Source organism: Rutilus rutilus (genome assembly GCF_951802725.1).
Source record: "Rutilus rutilus genome assembly, chromosome: 8".
Classification (NCBI taxonomy): Eukaryota; Metazoa; Chordata; class Actinopteri; order Cypriniformes; family Leuciscidae; genus Rutilus; species Rutilus rutilus.
Genome location: NC_140222.1, coordinates 13,485,684 through 13,492,617, shown reverse-complemented (window position 1 = coordinate 13,492,617; position 6,934 = coordinate 13,485,684).

The window sequence follows — 6,934 nt, the reverse complement described above, 5'->3', positions numbered from 1 at the left end:
AGGTTGTAAACCGTCAATACCTGGAGATTTTCCTGAATTAAGTTGGCCCAAGGCAGCAGTTATTTCTTGGTAGGATATATCTATATCCAAAGCAGTCTTTGAGTCAGAGTCTATTTGAGGTAAATCTTGAAACAGTTGTGCAGAACAGTTTACATCACAATGCTCAGCAGTGTAAAGATTTGAATAGAAATCCACTGCATGACGACGCATGTCTCTTTTATCATACGTCATCCTTCCATCAGGAAGACGTAAACAGGCCATCTGTTTGTGCTTTGCCACTTTACGCTCCAAATTAAAAAAATATGCACTTGGAGCATCCATGTCTGCAACAGAAATAAAACGAGACCTTACCAAGGCCCCTTTTACTCTCTCGTTTAAATAAGATCCCAACTCCATTTTTTTCCTCTGTAACTTACTACTTAAACTAGGATCATATCTGTTAATTAATTCTGTTTCTATTGATGATATCTCATTTTCAACAGACTCAATCGTTTCTCTTAACACATTAGTAGAATTGGCAGTATATAGCAGACAAAACATTTTTATATTCACTTTTCCTATATCCCACCACTGTCTTAGATTTTCATAACTACTTTTCTTCATTTTCCACTGTTGCCAAAATATTTCAAAATACCTACAAAATTCTTTATCTTGAAGCAATCTAATATTAAAATGCCAAAAAGAGGACTTATTTGAGCTCTGAGATTTACTTATTACAATTGAAACCAAAGTATGATCTGTAAAACCCATTGGTGTAATAGAACAATCAATAATTTGACTGCTCAACTGTTTGGATACATAAATTCTATCCAAACGAGCAGCAGTAACTCTATTATTATTCACCTTGATCCATGTATATTGCCTCACATCAGGGTTTTTAACCCTCCATATATCCAAAAGATCAGCTGCCCTTATTAACCTTGATAAACAAGATGAAGACTGAATGTGTGGTTCTACAGTGTTTCGATCAACAGAAAAATTCTCTGTACAATTCCAATCTCCCCCTACTATGACATTGCCATCATTAAAGCATTTTTTAAGAGCATTACTTAACACACCAAAAAATTGTAATCTTTCAAACCCTACATTTGGTACATAAACATTGATGAAATAATAAATATCCCCATCAATATCAGCTTTAACAACAAGTAGACGGCCATTCATTGGTTCTTCTGTACTCAAAACAGTCACTCTTAAATCAGGTGAAAATAAAATTGCCACTCCTGCACTCAAATTTGTTTTATGGCTTAATTTGTACTGCCCTTTCCACCACAGTCCCCACTCAACTTCATTTCCTACATCACTGTGTGTTTCTTGAAGATAAATGACATGTAATTTTTTCTGCTCTATTATTTCAGATACTAATGCACGTTTGTGCATATCCCTCCCCCCATTAATATTAATAGAACCTACTCTTAAAGCATCCATATGTAGGTTTAAGAGGGAAAAGAAAAAAACAGATAAAAGCAGCATTATGAAAAGAGACACCATGTGATGCATGAGATGGTCAGCTAAAACAAAACCTTTAACGTTCTCTTTTTTTCCACATTTCAGAATCAGAATCAGAAGAATCAGAATCAGAATCAGAATCAGAATCAGAATCAGAATTCTATACTTTCTAATTGCCGTTACATGTTTCTTCAAACGAAACCTTTTCTTTTCACTTAAAATCTCAAGACTCACATTCTTTTGATGTACTGAAACAGACTTCTCAAACTTCTCAATATCTGGAAAAAAATCTATCACATTGACTTGCTTCCCAAACGTATCATCCAGAAAAGCATTAATCTCCTCTAAAGTATACAATGAGGGATCATCTTGTGAGAACTCTTGAGAGTCCACCTCACCACTGCACATAGAATCTCCCTGTGAACATAGATCAGTGTCATGCATAGATGCAGCCTCATCTGACAAACTTTCATTCATACCACTCTTATTGCCTTCTTTAATGCAGCTCAGCTCCATCCGCTCTTTCTCCACCACACGCTCTGCACTACAAAACATGGCCTGGATACCGCTCGTACTTGGTACAGAATGCAAGACATTTTCAACATTCAGTATTTCAGCATTTTCTTCGTTCATATTAACGATCGCAATACTACTAAGATCAGAAACGGTCACTGTTGTTCTCACTTCGCTATTCGTTTGAGTATTCTCAAGAGCGTTTACACTCATTTCTGAAACTCTTACCTCAGGAAGTCGCTCAATCTCACCCCGAACTCCTTGGGTAACCACAGTTTGAGAAGTAACATCAATTTCTGATCCCGAAACATTGCCTTCAACTTCGCGTTCTTTATGTGGGCACGCATGTCGTTTATGCCCAACATCACCGCATTCAAAACACTTCATATTACCGGTTGTTGCATAAACCATGTACAGTTTCCCTTCATGTTTAACGCGAAAAGATATATCCAGCGTTCTCTCCGGAGAATCTAAAACCATGTTGACATTCCTCCTGAACGACATCACATGTTTTAGAGCCGGGTGTTTGCACCCTAGAGAAATCGTTTTAAACGGACTAACAATTTTTCCAAAGCAAACTAGCTCACGCTCCAACGCGTCATTTATTATGAACGGCGGCACATTTGAAACCGTGATTTTTGAAGAAGCCGCATAGAGTGGAGTGACTTGCACTAAATCATCGTTAATAATAAGGCCATTTTCAATTATCTGATTAACGAAATTCTGCGTTTTCAGAAAAACTACAACAGCCTTATTCATACGAGAGGCAGAAGAAATATTTTCGTGGCCTACCGCTTCTCCTGTCGCCACAAGCACATCCTCCACCATTACTATGGGGTGAGATTTCGGTCACAATTCTGCGCGCGCAAGATCACATTTTGAGCGCGCAAAAGGGCATTTCGCACGCGCGTGAACTGAGTTTTGCGGAGAAATGTTCGTCTCGCAGATAAGAAAATATTGCGAGCGAACGAAAATCAATTTTGCATTTAAAATAAGTATTTGGATGTGCGCGGACGTTCTCTTTCGCGTGTGCAAAGTTTCACTTTCTTGCTCCTTTCATACCAGCCGTGAGCGCTCTCTAAGCGCAGACAGCTCGCTTGCTCAACACAACCCAGCGTTACAATATGCCATAATTCCAGCCAATCAGAGATAAGACTGCTAAATTCTGATTGGCTTGCTTGAAAACCAATCACAAGACTCCCTGCATCACCGACTGCGGAAGAGAACTAGTGCAGTTGAGTTTAGGGTAGAGTGGGGGAAAACGCCCCCCTTAAGGAAAATGTGACATTACAGTGAAACAAAACATAAATGTGACTAGAATTGCCATCCCGGTTTTGAGTGACTATGGCAGGAGTTATTCACCAAATATTAAAATTGCTTAGCCTTCATAATTAATTAGTATTTTCACTGAAAATATTTTTGTACAAAGGGGGCGTTTTGCCCCAGCGGTGGGGTAAAACGCCCCCCAAGGTGGGGTAAAATGCCCCCTTTCTTACCAACCAGTTTGCTTCATAGATCAACAGCAAAATGAACAGACAATAGTTTTTAATCTCTAAAGGTAAAAGGCAAGTAATGTATCAACATGTATATATATTAATATTTATTTCAGCAATGTTCAAAATAGGCAAAATTAACTACCTTCCATCAGTGAGCTAACTGTGCTAGCAAGCTAGCTAGTTAATGCTCACTTGAGGTAATTTTTTCATGTTTTGTTCAAATATTTTGATTTTACCACCTAGTTATACTGCATTAAGTGTAAAACAAAGGATTTGATAGACAGAAATATTTTATTATAGTAATTATGATAGAGAAACTATGCCCCCAGGGGGGGGGCGTTTTACCCCTCAGCGTAGGGGGCGTTTTACCCCACAAGCTATGAGTTTTAAAAAAAAAAAAAAATTTTTTAAAATATAATTATATTCCTTATAAATAATATATGATCTCAAACTACAGACTTCACTATTCATCTATCATACATCACTGCGATATCCTGCAGAACAATATTCTCTTAAACACTTATTTACTAATATCTGAAAATTATAGCATTTACCATGTAATCCTCTTCTCTTCAAATGTGTCGCTGGTGTCAGCTTATCCATAGAGATTTGTATATCCCCGTTATCAACGTAGTGCATAGCAACAGTAAAAATGTATCTTGACTACTTTTAGTGGTTATTTTGGGAAAAACAGGTGGGGGGCGTTTTACCCCAGGGGGGCGTTTTCCCCCACTCTACCCTATTATTTATGAAAAATATTCAAAAACTTCACTGTAATTCAATGTATTGTTGGCAAATTCAGTTCACACATCACTGCTGTCCTGATGGTTATACTACAAGACTTATTTTGTATAAATATCGTTTTGCGTATTTTTTACGATTATTATTTATGAAAAATATTCAAAAACTTCACTGTAATTCACTGGCAAATTCAGTTCACACATCACTGCTGTCCTGAAGGTTATACAACAACACTTATTTTGATAAAATATATATTTTAAATTGTATATAATTGTACTCTAAATGTATAATTTTTATGATTTTATGAAAAATATTCAATAACTTTACTGTAATTCACTGTATTGTTGCCAAATTCAGTTCACACATCACTGATGTCCTGATGGTTATACTACAACACTTATTTTGAAAAAAAAAAAATTAAGTTGTAAATACAATTGTAAATTTATGATTTTTTTAATGATTTTTATGAAAATATTCAATAACTTTGGACATCAGTGATGTGTGAACTTAATTTGGCAACAATACAGTGAATTACAGTTATGTTATTGAATATTTTTCATAAAAATCATAATTATACATTTACAATTGTATATACAAATTAAAATATATATTTTTCCCTAAAATAAGTGTTGTAGTATAACCATCAGGACAGCAGCGATGTGTGAACTGAATTTGGCAACAATACAGCGAATTACAGTGAAGTTATTGAATATGTTTCATAAAAATCATAAAAATTCTACATTTACAATTGTATATACAATTTAGAATATATATTTTGCCTATAAGTGTTGTAGTATAACCATCAGGACAGCAGTGATATGTGAACAGAATTTGGCAACAATACAGTAAATTAGAATATTTTTCATAAAAATCATAAAAAATCATAAATGTACAATTGTATATACAACTTAAAATATATTTTCCCCAAAATAAGTCTTGTAGTATAACTATCAGGACAGCAGTGATGTGTGAACTGAATTTGCCAACAATACAGTGAATTACAGTTATGTTATTGAATATTTTTCATAAAAAATCATAATAATTATACATTTACAATTGTATATATAATTTAAAATATATATTTTTCCCAAAATAAGTGTTGTAGTATAACCATCAGGACATCAGTGATGTGTCAACTGAATTTGCCAACAATACAGCGAATTACATTGACGTTTTTTAAATATTTTTCATAAATAATAATCATAAAAAATACGCAAAACAATATTTATACAAAATAAGTCTTGTAGTATAACCATCAGGACAGCGGTGATGTGTGAACTGAAATTGCCAACAATACAGTGAATAACAGTGAAGTTTTTGAATATTTTTCATAAATAATAAACTCAACTGCACTAGTTCTCTTCCGCAGTCGGTGATGCAGGGAGTCTTGTGATTGGTTTTCAAGCAAGCCAATCAGAATTTAGCAGTCTTATCTCTGATTGGCTGGAATTATGGCATATTGTAACGCTGGGTTGTGTTGAGCAAGCGAGCTGTCTGCGCTTAGAGAGCGCTCACGGCTGGTATGAAAGGAGCAAGAAAGTGAAACTTTGCACACGCGAAAGAGAACGTCCGCGCACATCCAAATACTTATTTTAAATGCAAAATTGATTTTCGTTCGCTCGCAATATTTTCTTATCTGCGAGACGAACATTTCTCCGCAAAACTCAGTTCACGCGCGTGCGAAATGCCCTTTTGCGCGCTCAAAATGTGATCTTGCGCGCGCAGAATTGTGACCGAAATCTCACCCCATACATTACCCCATCAGGAGGCACACACCTAAATCCATTACGCAAGGACAGCGCCTCAGCCTGAGACGCCATCCCTCCGCACAAACACTCGCCGTAACAGCAACAATAAATGAAAAATAAACACTTACCAAACCATGCAGAAACAAGTTGAAAAGGGGAAAAAAAAGAGAAATAGGTGAAAGTCCACCACTCAAACTTCGCTCCCCAACACCACTCTCGCACGTGCAAACTCCCAGAATTCCAGAGAGAGAGAGAGAGAGAGAGAGAGAGAGAGAGAAGAGAGAATGTTATGACTGGTGTTGTTTATTGAAAGTGTTTGTTGCCTTTTTGGACTTGTTGCCTTCCACCTGCACTGTCTCTTCCTCTGTCTCCTCCTCTAATGGGCCTACACTTTTCACCACCTTCTCTGGGACAGCACCCTCTAACCTGGCCTTTTTAGGGGACTTTCCTCTCAGGGCGAATGAGAGGATGCTTAATTGCTTTTTACCTGACATCTTTGAAAGACAGATGCAATGATTAATGCATCCATGGCCAGGATATAATTCTAAAATATGACATGATTTTAAAAGTGACCTATAACATCGACTATGCAATACACTTTAATTTATTTAGTGCTAATAAAATTATTAAGCCTATTTGGAGAGAGAGAGATGTTTATAATGTGACAATATATCAGTCATCGTGTGTGGCCTAGACTACTTGTTCTGAGAAGGTGTTAACAGGCTGTAAAACTGTTGGCTTAGATACAGACACTCACGAAAAACTGATGCTAATTATCTGGGAAACATTCTCTAACAGCAGTCAAGTTGTCACTGTTTGTGTCAAACAAGTTGTGAATTTGTTGTAACATTAAAACAGGAGATCATCATGACTTACTCTGTGCTCAAATTGATGCTTGGAGCTCCAGTGGTTTCCTCTATGGGTGAACGAAACTTTGAACGAAGACGCTGTAGCAGAATCACATTAACAATTCCAGGATGTGCTTTT